Consider the following 17,696-nt stretch of genomic DNA (forward strand, 5'->3'; position numbering starts at 1 on the left):
GCCGCCTTGGTCAGGCTCAGACCCGGGCAGCTGTCCTATTCAGACGCCTGCCTCATTCAGCTCAGGCTCCAGCACCCTCCTCTGGGCCATTGTGGCTGGCCCACCCCTGCACTAGGTACCAGGTATGGAGGTCCACCTCCCTCTGCCCACCTAATGCCTTCAGGGCCACATTCTTCAAAAAAGAAAGGGAGGAGAAGAGAAAGATCCCATAGTTCCCTTCGGGACAAATTTCTCATATCTTGTACGTTTCTTTGCATTTTCATTCCCAAAGCTCTCCTTCTCTATCCCACTTCTGTGGGCAAGTTTTTACCCTTAATATCTGACGTGAGTAATTTTATAAAGTTGAAAAAGATTTACTGAGCAATATACCCTTAATCTGATCCTTGCCCTTAGGTAATATAATCTGTTCAAAGATTTTATTAGCATCTTCCTTAAAATTGCTTTCTGACTCTTATATTTTAGTATTTGGAACCTAGAAGCAGTTGGCTTTTTTTTTTTATTAACCTTGCAAAGCCCCAACTCCTAAATCTCTCAGTTTCCTTTCATTTCTGCTTTCAAATTAGGCGATTTCCTCCTGGGTTTATGTCTTTCTTATAATATCTAGCCAAACACGATAAATATCACTAAACAAACGTTCTAACACATTTTCCCTTAGTGCTGTAGGTTCACTCAGATCATGATCTATTTCTCAAATTACATGAATGACAGTTGTACAGAATATTTGGTCACTTAAAAACACGGATCACAGCCTTTCTAGCCTCTGTCATGTTCTTGCCAATGACCATCTAACTGTGAAACCAGTTCCACATATTTTTTTTTCCCACAAGGTCACCCAATTTCTGGAAGGAAATTATATATTAATAAGAATAGGCTTATTAATATAAGTCTCACAAGAGACTGAGCCAGACTTGTATATAAGTGTCCAGGAATCTCCAGCAGAGGTGTGGTTGACAGTGGCCTGCTGCAGGGCCAAGGGCACTGAATACAACAGTCCTGAGGGCAGTGGCATGCTGGCATAAGTCCTTCTGAAGGAGGTTGCCATTACCACCATCACCCCTACCATAGTTTGGCCTCAGGCCAAATTATAGGGAGGGAATACACCCCTACCCTTCAGCAGAAAGTTGGATTGAAGATTTGCTGAGCATGGCCCTGCCCACCAGGGCAAGACCTAGTTTTACCCATAGTCAGTTCCTCCCATCAGGAAGCTTCCACAAGCCTCTTATCCTCATCCATCAGAGGGCAGACAGAATGAAAACCACAATCACAGAAAACTAACCAGACTGATCACATGGATCACAGCCCTGTCTAACTCAATGAAACTATGAGCCTTGCTGTGTCGGACCACCCAAGATGGACGAGTCATAGTGGAGAGTTCTGACAAAACGTGGTCCATTGGAGAAGGAAATGGCAAACCACTGCAGTGTTCTTGCTTTGAGAACCCCATGAACAGAATGAAAAGGCAAAAAGATATCATACTGAAATATGAATGCCCCAGGTTGGTAGGTGCCCAATATGCTACTGGAGAAGGGCAGAGAAATAGCTCCAGAAGGAATGGGCCAAAGAGGGAAACAGCACATGGTTGTGGATGTTTCTGGTGGTGAAAGCAAAGCCCAATGCTATAAAGAACAATATTGCATGGGAACCTGGAATGTGAGGTCCATGAATCAAGGTAAATTGGAAGTGGTCAAACAGGAGATGGCAAGAGTGAACACTGACACTTTAGTTCACAATCAGTGAACTGAAATGGACTGGAATGGGTAAATTTAATTCAGATGACCATTATATCTACTATTGTGGGCAAGAATCCCTTAGAAGAAATGGAGTAGCCCTCATAGTCAACAAAAGTACTCGGCTGCAATCTCAAAACCAATGGAATGATCTCTGTTCATTTCCATGGCAAACCATTCAGTATCATAGTAATCCAAGCCTATGCTCCAGCCACCAATGCTGAAGAAGTGGAAATTGAATGGTTCTAGATCTTCTAGAACTAACACCAAAGAAAAGATGTCCTTTTCATCACAGGGGACTAGAATGCAAAAGTAGGAAGTTAAGAGACACCTGGAGTAACAGGCAAGTTTGGCCTTGAAATACAAAATGAAGCAGGGTAATGGCTAACAGAGTTTTGCCAAGAGAACGCACTGGTCATAGAAAACACTCTCTTCCAACAACACAAGAGATGACTTTACACATCGACATTACCAGACGGTCAATACCAAAATCAGATTGATTATATTTTTTGCAGTTTAAGATGAAGAAGCTCTATACAGTCAGCAAGAACAAGCCTGGAAGCTGACTGTGGCCCAGATCATGGACTCCTTATTGCCAAATTCAGACTTAAACTGAAGAAAGTAGGGAAAACCACTAGGCCATTAAGATATGATCTAAATCAAATCCCTTGGAGAAGGCAATGGCACCCCACTCCAGTACTCTTGCCTGGAAAATCCCATGGATGGCAAAGCCTGTTAGGCTGCAGTCCACGGGGTCGCTAAGAGTCGGACACGACTGAGTGACTTCACTTTCACTTTTCACTTTCATGCATTGGAGAAGGAAATGGCGGCCCACTCCAGTGTTCTTGCCTAGAGAATCCCAGGGACGGGGAAGCCTGGTGGGCTTCCGTCTATGGGGTCGCAAAGAGTCGGACACGACTGAAGCGTCTTAGCAGTAGCAAATCAAATCCCTAATGATTATATAGTGGAACTGAGAAATAGATTACAAGGGATTAGATCTAATAGAGTACCTGAAGAACTATGGACGGAGGTTCATGACATTGGGGGCAGTGATCATAATCATCCCCAGGAAAAAGAAATGTAAAAAGGCAAAATGCCTGTCTGAGGAGGCCTTACAAATAGCTGAGAAAAGAAGAGAAGTGAAAGGCAAAGGAGAAAAGATATACCCATTTGAATGCAGAGTTCCAAAGAATAGCAAGGAGAGATAAAAAAGCCTTCCTAAGTGATCAATGCAAATAAATAGAGGAAAACAATAGAATGGGAAAGAATAGGGGTCTCTTCAAGAAAATTAGAGATACCAAGGGAATATTTCATACAAAGATGGGCACAATAAAGGATAGAAAGTGTATGGACCTCACAGAAACAGAAGATATTAAGAAGTGGTGGCAAGAATACATAGGAGAACTATACAACAAAGATCTTCATGACCCACAAAACTCACATAACCACTCACCTAGAACCAGACATCTTGGAGTGCAAAGTCAAGTTGACCTTAGGAAGCATCACAATGAACAAAGCTAGTGGAGGTGATGGAATTCCAGCTGAGCTATTTCAAATCCTAAAAGATGATGCTGTGAAAGTGCAGCACTAAATATGCCAGCAAATCTGGAAAACTCAGCAGTGGCCACAGGACTGGAAAAGGTCAGTTTCCATTCTGACTCCAAAGAAGGGCAATGCCAAGTTATGTTCAAACTACTGCACAATTGCACTCATTTCCCATGCTAACAAAGTGATACTCAAAATTCTTCACGCTAGGCTTTAAAAATATGTGAACCAAGAACTTTCAGATGTTCAAACTGGATTTAGAAAAGGCAGAGGAACTAGAGATCAAATTGCCAACATCCGTTGGATCCATAGAAAAAGCAAGGGAATTTCAGAAAAACCTCTACTTCTGCTTCATTGACTATGCTAAAGCCTATGACTGTGTGGATCACAACAAACTGTGGAAAATTCTGAAAGGGTTGGGAATACCAGACCACCTGGCCTGTCTCCTAAGAAACCTGTATGCTAGTCAAGAATCAAGAGTTAGAACTGAACATGGAACAACAAACTGGTTAAAAATTGGGAAAGGAGTCAGTCAAGGCTGTATATTGTCACCTTGCTTATTTAACTTATATGTAGAGTATGTCATGTGAAATGCTGGGCTGGATGAAGCACAAGCTGGAATCAAGATTTCCAGGAGGAATAACAATAACCTCAGGTATGCAGATGACAACACACTTATGGCAGAAAGTGAAGAGGAACTGAAGAGCCTCTTGATGAAGATGAAAGAGGAGAATGAAGAAGCTGGTTTAAAACTCAGCATTCAGAAAAATGAATATCATGGCATCCAGTCCCATCTTTTCATGGCAAATATGTGAGGAAACAGTGACAGATTTTATTTTCTTGGGCTCCAAAATCACTGCAGATGGTTACTTCAGTCACAAAATTAAAAGACCGTTGCTCCTTGAAAGAAAAACTATGACCAACCTAGAAAACATGTTAAAAAGCAGAGACATTACTTTGCCAACAAAGGTCCATCTAGTCAAAGCTATGGTTTTTCCAGTGGTCATGTATGGATGTGAGAATTGGACCATAAAGAAGACTGAGCACTGAAGAATTGATGTGTTTGAGCTGTGGTATTGGAAAAGGCTCTTGAGAGTCCCTTGGACTGCAAGTAGATCAAACCAGTCAATCCTAAATGAAATCAGTCCTGAATATTCATTAGAAGGACTGATGCTGAAGCTGAAGCTCCTATACAGTAGCCACCTGATGTGAAGAGCCAACTCATTAGGGAAGACCCTGATACTGGGAAAGATTAAAGGCAGGATGAGTAGGGGACGACAGAGTTTGAGATGGTTGGATGGCATCACCAACTCAATGGATATGAGTTTGAGCAAACTCTGGGAGACAGAGAAGGACAGAAGGACAGGGAAGCCTGGCGTGCTGCAGTCCATGGGGTGTCAAAGAGTTGGACATGAGTGAGTGATTGAACAACAACAAAGTATGGATTATGTTCTAATAACAAAAAATCCAAAGTTTCAGTGAGTGATTGAACAACAACAAAGAATGGTTATGTTCTAATAACAAAAAATCCAAAGTTTCAGTGCCTTAATACAACAAAAGTGGATCTCTTTCCCAGCATCACGTTTCATGTCCTGTGCTGCTCTGTGGGGATGAGGGAAGGCTTTGGTTTGTATAGCCACTCAGAAACCCAGTTTGCCAGAGGTTCCGCCATCAGTATCTGCACCAGCCAAAACAGCCAGTTTCTTAGTTGTCTCATCAGGGGAATGGGACTGATGAACAGTGCATGGACTTTCCATTGTCTCATACCAGATATGACACACATCACATTTCAATGGCCAGAATTATTAATAGTCACAAGATCCTAGCCAACCTTGAAGAAACTGAAAGCTCCCTTCCACGTGCCAACAGGGGCAGAACTAGATACTTGTAAACACTAGTATATTCTGTGGGCTTCCTAGGTAGTGTTAGTGATAAAGAATCCACCTGCCAATGCAGGAGACGCAAGAGACGTGGGTTCCATCCCTGGTCAGGAGATATCCCCTGGAGTAGGAAATGGCACCATGCCAGTATTCTTCCCTGGAGAATCCCATGGACAGAGGAGCCTGATGGGCTACAGTTCATAGGGCTGCAAAGACTTGGACATGACAGCACACAGCAACATTATCTTCTGCATGTACATTTCATGTGCAGAATCCAGTTGTGTCTCATCCCAACATGGTTAGTACTTATGAAGTGTCTTTCACACTCTTTCAGCAGACATCGATTACATTCTAGGTACTCTTCTAGGCACTAGTCATACAGCAGTGAACTGAAGAGACAAAGCCCCCCTACCCTCATTCTAGATAGACATATTTTAAATATACAGCGTGTCAGGTGGTGATAAATGCCATGGAGAAAAATTAAGCAGAAAAGGAGGCTATGGCTTTCTGGTGGAGGAATGAGATATGTAAGCTTAAATATTTCAGTTGGAGAAGGTCCACTAAGAAGGTCACTGTGGTTGGCTAAATAAGGGCACCCAAAGTTTTCCATGACCTAATCTCCAGAACCTTTGAATATGTTACCTCTTATGGTAAAAGGGACTTTGCAGAGGTGATTAAGGGTCATAAGTTGGAGAGATGATCATGGATTAAATTGTTGGATCAGTGTGATCACAGGGTCTTTATAAGAGGGTGGCAGGAGTGTCAGAGTCAGAAAAGACAAGGTAATGATGGAAGCAGAGGTTAGAGGAGGGGAGATTTGAAGATGATGTATGGCTGGCTTTGAAGGGGCCAGAATCCAAGGAATGCAAGTACAGTGTAAGTTTGGGAGACCAGAGAGGTGAGGAATAATCAGCAAAGGAAACTGAGAGGTTCCATGGTGAGTTAAAAGGAAAGCAAAGTATGCTGCATTAAAGTCCATTGAAAATGCGTTTTAAGAGGGAGGGTCAAACGTTAGTGGAAGTTAAGGTGATCAACTTGGTAAGATAAATTAAGGTAAAAGTGCATACAAAACAACCAAAAAAGAAAATCTTTTTTATCCTTAAACAAGCTAAGCTAAATATATTAGAATTCCATCCTGTGTCATAGTCATAGTGTAAATTGTTCATCAGATCATTGCAATAAATTTCAAATCATTTGTTAATTTTTAGAAATTGTTGTGTGATCTTTCACTGAAGAGGCTGTCACTAGCTAAGTGATGCCTCTGTCTGTGAGTTATGCTTTGATAAAAGAGACTGCATCAAACACACAAAAACTTCCACACTAAATTAACAGTCATGGTGACTTAGAGTGTCAAATTAACATCAGCTATATAGATCATGATGCCAAATCCTCACAGCTTCTATTGAAAAGCAATTCTATAAAAGATGTTCTATCCTCCCAAATGTTTTAGCCCTTACATTACTGAGATTTTGTGTATTAAAAATCTTTATTATCAACTAAATCAAGAAAAGCATTTTGAAATGTCATAGTTAATTGGGTGGAATACGATCCTTCAGGCCAAACTAGAGGAAAGCACTGTAGCAGTTAAGAGCATTGGCCATGTGCCAGGTGAAGTTTGAATCTTAGTTCTGCCGTTTAAATTTTAACCTCTCTATTTGTCTCAGTTTTCTGATCTGTAAACAAGGAGATGCTAATGAGCATTAAGTATTTAAATGAGTTGATATTTACCAGACAAAGCAAATACTGTAAGTGATTGCTCTCATTTTTATTAATAAAATTATTACTGCTAATTCTCGTGATGAGTTAGGGTTTGATGGATTTTAATGAGCTGATAAAATTACATGGAGGTGAAATTCAACAGTAACCTACACTCTGGGTATCCTTGACCTCAAACTGTGCCTAAGAACCCCATTCGGATATTGCTTCCTGCTTACCTGTTCTCCTGGCATCTACCAAATCCTTTCTTTCTTTTGTTTTTAAAGAGTTTCAGGTTTCTTATTCTGGTGGCTCAACAGTAAAGAATTCACCTGCAATGCAGGAGATGAAGTTTTGATCCCTGGATTGGGAAGATCCCCTACAGAAGGAAATGGCAACCCACTCCAGTACTCTTGCCTGGAAAATCCCATGGACAGAGGAGCCTGGTGGGCTACAGTCCAAGGGGTCACAAAGAGTTGGATATGACTTAATGACTAAATGTGTGTGTGTGTGTGTGTGTGTGTGTGTCCTGTGACAAAACATAATGGAAAATACAAAGAAGAGTATATATATATATATAGTTTCTTGTTCTATATAGTGCTTGTCTATAGTTCCGTGAGCTATGTAGTGCTCTGAGTGCTCAGTCACTCAGTCACTCAGTGCTGTATAGCAGGACCATGTGGTTTATCCATCCTACATACAGTTGTTTGCATCCAAGATCCTTTCTGAGGCGAAGTCACATGGAGGCTCCAGTCCTAGCAGCCATGTGAGAGTGACACCAGGACGAGCACCAGCACACTAGACCAGAGCTTTGGGGGCAGATGGAGCTTAGGCATTTGCTTACGTGAATACCAGTGCCACAAGGGTCACTTCCTCCAAATCTCTGGGTCTGCTAGAGCCTGGATCGAAGGTTGGTTCATGGGAACCATGGAGGGCAGGCTTACATTCCAGGAGCCTCCCAAACATTATCGCTCAGAGATCCTCAGGGCTGTGAACAATGTGGGCAGGGCATGGTCTACTCGGCTTGGGGATGGACAGATGGCAATGTCAGGGAGCCAGGCCCCTAGGGGACTATCACTGGCACTTACGCTTTCCATCAATGAGAAAGGAATCTGACCTTAGTGTTGAAGCAGGGACCTGGAGCCCACTGCAGTGCCTAGGATTAACCCCTTTGTTTCTGGATTTTGAGAAGGTAATAAATGGGTTCCAGAGAGTAGAAATGGTTGGCAAGAGCACTCAGAGGTCTCAAAAAATGTGGCTATTTATCAATGATGTGGGAATATGTTAGTATTTTAACAACTGATATGGCTATAGCTATGCATATGGTTGGATATTTGCTGTACTCTAAGTTCAAGTAAGCTGAAAATTGATTTTTGTAACATGGAGGTCACTGGTCTTTTGGTGATCCAGTGAGGGTATGAGTTTGACTGAATAGGTACAGGGGAAAATGCAAGGGAAACTGGTGACTCTTTCAAGGGGTTTTGCTATAAAGACGAGCAAAGAAATGGGGTTGGAGATGAGGGGATCAAAAGAGGCTTTTCTTGATTGACATGTGCACACTGCTATATTTAAAAATGGATAACCAACCAGGTCTTAACTACATAGCACAGGGAACTCTGCTTAATGTTGTGTGGAAGCCTGGATGGGAGGAGTCTGGGGGAGAATGTGTGCTCAGTCGCTCAGTCGTGTCCAACTCTTTGTGACCCCATGGACTACCTTGTGAGACTCCATGGACTACTACTTGAGCCTGCCAAGCTCCTCTGCCCATGGAATTTTCCAAGCAAGAATACTGGAGTGGGTTGCCTTTCCTACTCAGAGGATCTTCCCCATCCAGGGATTGAACGTGAGTCTCGTGCATCTCCCTCATTAGCAGGCAGATACTTTGCCACTGCACCACCTGGGAGCCCCTTGCGGGAGAATGGATACATACATATGTATACGTATGGCTGAGTCCCTTTGCTGTCCACCTGAAACTATCACAACATTGGTAATTGGCTATATGCCAATAGAAAATTAAAAGTTTATGAAAAGAGATCTTTTTTATAATAGGAGAATTAATAGCATGTTTGTGTGTTGATGAGATAGCTTTTGCAGAGAGATGATGACTACCTTTGTTTATCACCCAGGAGCTGTGTGTGGGTTGTACTAAGGCTACACATATTTTTTGGGGGTATTTTTCTTGGTGTTTCTTTGCATTATTTCCATTATGAAGTACCAGGCATCCCTCTCAAAGTTATTTTTTCTTCTCTTGTTATAGATACTGCCCCGATTCATTTCTGGGAATTTTTCTTTCTCTACCTCTATTTTTAGTGTAAAGTCTGCTTGATAAATCAATAAGCATCTAGGTAGCCTTCATACCCTAGATGTGTGCTCTTTTCTTTGCTAAGAGAGCCAATACTTCAGCATCTTAAGCCAGAATCTAGAAAGCCTAAACCAAATGTCATACCATACTACTAGCTTTGCAGACAGATTTTGTTGCCTTGTATCTGTCTATCTATTAACATCTATCTATATGTATCAATATGTATCTATCTATCTATCTATCTATATATCTGGGCGCTTCCCAGGTGGCTTGGTGGTAAAGAATCTGCCTGTTAATGGAACAGACAGGCTTTCTTAGTGGCTCAGATGGTGAAGAATCCACCTGCAATGTGGGAGATCTGGGTTCGACCCTTGCTTTGGGAAGATCCCTTGGAGGAGGGTATGGCAACCCACTCCAGTATTCTTGCCTGGAGAATCCCTATGGACAGAGGAGCCTAGAGGGCTACAGTCCATGGGGTTGTGAAGAGTCAGACGCGACTGAATGACTAAGCATAGCACAATGCAAGAGACATGGGTTCGACACCTGGGTCTGGAAGATCCCCTGGAGGAGAACAAGCTAACCCTCTCCGGTATTCTTGCCTGGAGAATCTCATGGTGAGAGAAGCCTTACAGGCTAGAGTCTGTGTGGTTGCAACGAGTCAGACACAACTTAGCAACTAAACAATAATAACAACAAAACCTATCTATCTACATCTATCTATTTCCCATCGATCATCTAATTCTAGAAAGAAATTAAACTACTTAGCCATTCGTTGAACTAGTTTCTTTCCTTAAACCCCAATCTTAATTGAAACAAAAAATACTACTAACCTGAACCCCAAGTTTTATAGCTTTATGATAAGACATCTTTTCTCTGGAGTATTTTCCTATGTCCCACACCTCCATCCTTCTAGGAATGAGTTGAAGTTGATGGGGATGAAAGAGTGATCAATTCTATTATCCATCACATCCTGATTCCTTTGCACCAGAAACAGCCAGTCCTCTCTTGACTTCTCATATCCACCATTTAATGTTTCCTCTATGCTCTCCAGTTGATGGTTTCCTTTTTTCCTGGGCTCAGTGAGTGGATTTCTCAGATTCTATAATACTTGTGAATTCTCTTTATTATCCCACAGAGGATGAGATGTTTCTTCTTTTGCAAAGGTCACAGAAGGAGGCAATAACAGAGGAGTTTAAGAGCCCAAACTATTGAGTAAGACAAGCCTGCATGCGAGTGCCAGCCCTGCACTGACTAGCTCTGTGCAGCATGCTCCCTGCTAAATGGAGAGGAAATCATAATGCTTTCTTCTTGCTATCATAGATGTCAACAGAAAAACTTAGCATTCTGAAATCTTTATTTTGTAGTGACCCTCTCAGAAATCTGATTTATTTTATACAATGAAATGACCCTACTTGTAGAATGGTACATTAAAAAGAAAGTCCTGGAACCTAAAGATACAATAACTAAACCATTTATCCCATTTTTAGTTTCCTTATTCATAAAGTGAAGAGTGAGAGGAAGAGGATTTCTAAGACTCCTCCTCGTTTTTTTGTGTGCTTTCACAGAATTATATTCTGTTCAACGAGACAATGAAGAAATAACAAAAAATAATTTCAAATAGTGGTAATTACTACAGAGAAAATAATATTTTATAATAGAGAGTGACTTGAGAGGTGGGAGTGGGCAACATCAGATATGGGGCAATTTCTGTAATAGTAGATCTCTTATAGTGTGAAAAGAAAAATGTACACAATACCGTATACATGCAACCAACAATATCAGTTTCAGATTTTTGTGAGGAAGGTGATTTCCGGGTTGAATGAAATACAAAGTGAGGCTTTGATGAGTGTCTACTGCATGCATTTTTCTTGTCCTCAAGGAAGCACCGGGTGGATTAACTGATATGTCAATGCAGGGCTAGCAGGTACTAGGAAGTTGTTACATTCCCTTTTTTTTAAAAAATTATTTAATTGGAGGCTAATTACTTTACAATATTTTGGTAGTTTTTGCCATACATGGACATGAATCAGCCGTGGGTGTACATGTGTCCCACCATCCTGAACCCGCCTCCCACCTCCCTCGCCACCCCATCCCTCTGGATTGTCTCAGAGCATCGGCTTTGAGTGCCCTGCTTCATGCGTCAAACTTGCACTGGTCATCTATTTTATACATGGTAATATACATGTTTCAATGTTATTCTCTTATATTGTCCCACCCTTGCCTCCTCCCACATAGTCCAAAAGTCTGTTCTTTACATCTGTGTCTCTTTTGCTGTCTTGCATATAGGGTTGTCGTTACTGTCTTTCTAAATTCCATATATATGAGTTAGTATACTGTATTGGTGTTTCTCTTTCTGGCTTACTTCACTCTGTGTAATAGGCTCCAGTTTCATCCACCTCATTAGAATGGACTCAAACATGTTCTTTTTTATAGCTGAGTAATATTCCATTGTATATATGAACCAAAACTTCCTTATCCACTCATCTACCAATGGACATCTAGGTTGCTTCCATGTCCTAGCCATTGTAAACAGTGCTGCAGTGAACATTGGGGTACATGTGTCTCTTTCAATTCTGGTTTCCTTGGTGTGTATGTCATTATTATTTTTTTTCTCCACAGTAGACCTTGTTAATCCATCACACCTTTTTCCAGTTCTGTTTAATGAGGTCTTAGAATCCTTTTCATTGTAATGCTGCAGCAAGACATTACCAATCACTTGGCATTGACGTGCACATGGAAACCAATTTTCCAACCCTGGAGTTAAAGTATTTGTAGAGTTAAAAATATTTCTACACTTAGTAGAATTTAGTTTCCTTTTTTCTCCAAGATAGTATCAACTAAAGTGAAACCACCACCTCCCTCCAGAGGCATCTTCCTGTACCAGCTGTGTCGTCCGTCTACAGCTCCTCCACAGAGTGTGGGCAGGGCGTGTCTTAGGCCAGTCATGGAACAATATTTTGGTTTTAGTCAATGGAGCAGAAACTCTGGTTTGGTAATATTGCTATTGGTGATAGAAGTTCCTTCTCTGTTTTCCACTTTTTTCTCTTAGTAAACTCTCATTCCTGAAGTTTTCAGAACTCTCATGCCCCTTTCTCTCCTCAGACCAAAGAATGCTAATTTAAAATGAAAAAAATACATATTGTTACCCTATAAGGGAGGGATTTGGAAAGGACCATGCTTAATCTATGGGGTTTTTTTTTTTTTTGCTTAATCTATGGCAAGAGTTTTCTATGATAGGATTTCAGACACTAAGATCGAAGGGGAAATACGCCCCAAAGAGCAGTTTTTCTGATGTACCTCACATTGTACTATTTGGGCTTTATGGCAAAAAGTGACAAGTGGGGTGCACAGTGGGAAACTCATATTGTTTTGGAAAAGAGTTGGAGTTCTTAGATTAGGGCTCTGTGGAAGATGTCAGAGTGAAGACCAAAACAAATATTCACACTCAGGTGCAGTGGCATTTAATAAAGTGATTAATCAGTGACATTAAATAAGTTCTCAGGCCCTCTTGAAGTGATTAATGCGGGTGGACGGAGGCCAGGATTCACTGGGGGAAGGAATACAGGGGTGTTTTTCTTGATTAAAAATTGCAAGCGTTCGTGGCAAAAATCTCATGGGAAGTTTTGTTTGATTGTCCTTGTCATTAAAAGACATCGATTATTAAAATGTCTCCTCTCCTTCCCTGCCACAGGATGGAGAGGATTACAGCCTCTGGAGGAATGGAAATGTTTGTGAGCAGATTCTGGGTTGGTGTTGGAATCATTTGCAGACACTTTTAGTTCATCTCCTCATCTCCACCCATTAACCTCTCCTATCTCCCAGGTCAATTTTACTGACCCAAGAGTATAGTTGTCATTTGGCAGAAGGGTATTGCTTTCATGATTGCATAGTGTTTAAGCATCTATCTTTAGGGTTATTGGGGATATTTGATGAGATACATTGTGTAATGTGCTTGGCAGAGAACAAGGTATGTGGCCACTACTCAACAATGTAAGATATTATGGTTGCTAGCATTATTGTGTTCTCTTTAACACCAGCTCTGATGCTGAAGGAGCCCTGCAGAATCTTTAACCAATAGTTTATGTCCACGGGGCTCAGTCTCTGTGTTCTAGCCCAGCACACTTGAGTTTGCCAGCAAGCATACTTGTCTTATTTACTGTTATATCAAGTATATAATGGAGGCTTGTTAAATTAATCTGATGTGTGCAGACTTTGCAGCTGAATGAGAATTAGATGGACAGATTCCATTCAGGCAGCATTCATGCTGCTGGGAAGGGTAGAGGAAGGTGGAATGACTCTGCTAGAAGGCAGTCTGGGATTATTTGATTCAACTTCCTACTGAAAGCAGGAATCACAATCTCAGCTTTCTTTCAAATGTTCGTCTGCTTTTCCTTTAACATGGGATTGGGAGGTTTGGTTGAACTGTCACATTTTTCTTGAGTAAGAAGCAGGACACGTTCTTGGACAAGTATGCGTGAAATTACTGAGATACGTGGATTCTTTAGCTGGATCACAGTGGGAGTCTGGGATACATAATTATTCTTTAAACAGAGCAGAGAACAAGTGTATTGAGTCATACCTGAATTCTGGTCCTGACACTCACTGAAGAGGCAATAGAGTAGTTAAGAGCTTGGGCTTTGGACACAAACCTGGGCTAGACTCAGAAGAGAAAATGTAAGCTAGGGCCCTTCATTTGCATGGGTTCCTTCGGCCGTGGGTGGGGCCCTTCTATTTCCATGGTCATGTGTTTTAGTAAAAAAATATGTATATATTATACATGTATTTAGATGTAGAGAGAAATATATACAAAACATACAAAATGTAAAAATGTATATTTTATAAATGTATTTATATTGTTATTTTACTATATATACATCGCTCTCCCAGTCACTTCAGTCATGTCCGACTCTTTGTGACGCCATGGACTGTAGCTCACCAGGTTCCTCTGTCCATGGGATTCTCCAGGCAAGAACACTGGAATGGGTTGCCATGGCCTCCTCCAGGGGATCTTCCTGACCCAGGGACCGAACCCACATCTCTTTACGTCTCCTGCATTGGCAGTGGGTTCTTTACCACTAGCGCCACCTGGGAAGCCCCACTGTAAATAAAGTTGCAATTAGTTAAGACTAAGGGCTCTTTCCACCCAGATTTTATGTGAGGAGACAACCAAAGAGTAAACAGTCACTAAAACAACAAGCATTGATTAAATGGCTACATATATATTTAACATACAGATATATATAAATATAACACATACATGCTAAATTAGTTTCACGTGTACAACACAGTAACCTGACAATCAAATACGTTACCAAATGCTCACCGTGAGTCCAATAACCATCTGTTACCATACGCAATTATTATAGAATAATGGACAATATTCCTTATGCTATGGATTAAGCCCTGTGACTTATTCATTTTATAACTGGAAATTCGTGTCTCTTGGATCCCCAACACCTATTTTGCCAAACCCCCGCCCCACCATCCCCCTCCCCTCTGGCAGCCTCCAGTTTGCTCTCTAGATCTTTAAGTCTATTTTATTTGTCCTTTTGTTTAGATTCCACATAAAAGTGAGATCACTATTTTATATTGTTATGGAAAATATTTTGGAATGTACAGCAAAGGGGAAATAGAAAAATACAAATATAGTTAGAGAGCTCAACACCCTCTCTCAAAAACTGACACCACACGTAGACAGATCATCAGTGTTGATATAAAGCACTTAACACTGTCAAGCAGCTCGACACATTTGACATTTATTAAACTCTTAACCAATATCAGCAGAAAACATGACACTGCTTTGTTATGTGTCAACTTGGATAGGCTGAAATACATTTCCCAGAATATTCAGTCTTTTATATTTCTGGTTGTGACGGGCCACAGGGAGATTCTTGCCGAAGATTTAGAAGGTGGAAATGAAGCAGCAGCATCCTGTTGCTGATCTGCTGAATCAACTTGGCATTAAGGCAGCAGGTGGACTGCAATGACTCCAGCATCCCTTGGATATGCTGCCAGTTTCTACATCTAGAGACAGATAGGCATAATGAACTCCAAGACGAAAGACTTCAGTTCTGCCAGATATCCGTATCACTGTGTCAGAGGTGACAAGAACAAATACGAAATATTTCTGTCCATCTCATGGGTTTTCACCTCCTGATATTGGCCCTGATTTGTCTTGGATCTCTCTCTTTACATCCATCGTCCCTTCCCATCTGTCTTCCCAGTGGTCTGTAATCTCTAGCCGGAGATGTGAAGAATGAACCTTACTTACTCAACTTCCACAAATGGGTAAGATCAAACTGCTGTTACATATCCATATATACTAAACACACACAAAGCAAAAACCAAAAAACAAAGAAGAATAACTCCATAAAGCATGAGGAAGGAGGAGATAGAGATGTGTTCAGTTCAGTTCAGTCGCTCAGTCGTGTCCGACTCTCTGCGACCCCATGTTAGGGAGTTAATAATAATATGTTATTTTCCTGGATTTTGTAACATTTGGTATGTATCAGCTTTTAAAAATGTGTACATTTGTTAAAATTTCCTTTCTCCTTCTAAATGAGTTTGACACCTAATTTTGTCTTTTTAATTATGTATTTTTTTTTTCCAGAAAGCCCTGAAAGATCCAGCCCCAAGGAACTCGTATCTGTCTCTGATTGGAATCCTACCACCATTCCCTAACTCTGTGATCTTGGGTGATTCACTTCACCCCTCTGAGTCCCAGTTCAAACTGTAAAACAGCACCAATCTGTTAAATAATAAAGCAACACTAATCTGTGTGATAATCTTGTGAAACTCCTTAGGTTATTGTGAGGACTAGAATTAATACATGTGAAAGGGATAGTAAAGATTAGGTATTATAGTTATTAATGCAACTTCCTATTTTCCTAAAGATTGCTGCATCTTTAAAATGGATGTCATAAAATATACTCTGCCACACTGGAAAGAGTTTCTGAAGACTGAAATGGTATAATATTCACATGGCTATGAAGCCGTAAGTTTTTTCTTTTAATCATTGGATGAAGGGCATGTACCCAGGTCCATATCCCACCTCCTACACACACACACACACACACACACACACAGAAACACTCCTCTTTCTAATTCCAACCTAGAATTCACATGGATTAGTTGGCTTTGCCCATGTAGATTGTTTCCATTTCAGCTAAGTAACCCACGGTGGTGCTCTAAGCCTCCTCCAGACAGCCTGGGGTTGACTTCTAGCTCCACCGGGCCCCGCTGTAAGACTTGGGTAAGTCACTTAATGTGTCTGCATGTGAGTTTCTTCTCTGTAAAATAAGGGTAATAATAGGGGCCTTTTCTAGGGGTGTTGTGAAGATAAGATGAATCAATACGTGGAAAAATCCATATAAAACAAACCATTGTAAGTTATATTACTGCCACTTTGTCAACAGCTAGTGAGTGCTCATGGAGTATCAGCTATTGCTGTTCTGCATATCAAGTCAGTTTCTGCTGGTGTGTTAGAGGTTGTTTATGCTAAGCCTTCTCCCAGTTACATGGATGACTATTTGGTTGGTCAAAAAGTAAGCTACAAAACGAGGAAAATTACAATAAAGACTAAGTTTCTCATAAAGCAAATTCTATTATATTTAATTTTCTTTAATCATTTTGTTTATGTTCTTCCTACCTTTTATATTTCATATAATTTTGTTAGTGGTGAATGGTAATTTATTTGTTATTACTTTATTTGGTGATATAAAGAATTGATGTTTCTTCTTAAAGAAAATTTACTGGCCCATGAAATCCAAAAACTTTCTCTGGTTCATGAAATCCTAAATCCTGGGAGTCAGTGACTTCTCATTAATTAATTCTGAAATTTTGTAGACATAAGTACTTTTCTAAGGGTCACTGCTTTCAACAAGGTACTGGGGGCTACGCCTAACAACAGCAACAAAAGTTCTGTCCATCTTCCTTTATCTCCCTTGATGTTTTCATGGAGCTCCTAAACCAGAGGGAGAATAAAAACTCTGGCCTGTTTTCTCCACTTTCACCAGCAGGGGGTTATAGCTAGGCACTCAAATATGAAGCTACTGTGATTCTCAGTACTGTCCATCCACTGGTAGAAAAAGGAATTCAGAAGCTCCTTTAACATTTTAGTGAAAACAAGGAAATATCAATGGATAAGCAGTCCAAAGTGTTTGTAAATCACTGTCTGATTTTGGCAAAGGACTCTTGGCGCCAGCACCTTCCTTCTGTCCTTCACGTGGGACTCTTCCCTCCCACTCACTCTCCTACTGTAAAGAGACAGAGCTATTTAATAGTCAAGATCATCTTAAGGCCAAGGACAACCAATTAATAACAACACTTCCCTGAAATTTCACTCCCCCCAACATACCCTTTTTAATCAAAAGAACTGCCCTCCACATCCCTCCCCTAACAGATCCTGGCCTCCATCCACCCACATTAATCACTTCAAGATGGCCCGAGAACTTATTTAATGTCACTGACTAATCACTTTATTAAATGTCATTGCTCCTGATTGTGAAAATTGTTTGTTTCTCATCCCTGTCCATCTCCTCTGGACAC

General features: G+C 40.9%; 1 long non-coding RNA gene across 2 annotated transcripts in view; it reads left to right on the plus strand.

Moving 5' to 3' along the window:
* The window catches only part of LOC101908225 (uncharacterized), a 40,867-nt gene extending 24,933 nt beyond the window's left edge, over positions 1-15,934 (plus strand). For both annotated transcript variants that reach the window (XR_237476.4, XR_811443.4), the window contains one exon: positions 15,760-15,934. This is a non-coding gene — a long non-coding RNA (uncharacterized lncRNA). The remainder of the gene's footprint in view (positions 1-15,759) is intronic.
* Positions 15,935-17,696: the final 1,762 nt, after the last annotated feature.

The sequence above is a fragment of the Bos taurus genome, chromosome 15, assembly GCF_002263795.3.
Source record: "Bos taurus isolate L1 Dominette 01449 registration number 42190680 breed Hereford chromosome 15, ARS-UCD2.0, whole genome shotgun sequence".
Lineage (NCBI taxonomy): Eukaryota > Metazoa > Chordata > Mammalia > Artiodactyla > Bovidae > Bos > Bos taurus.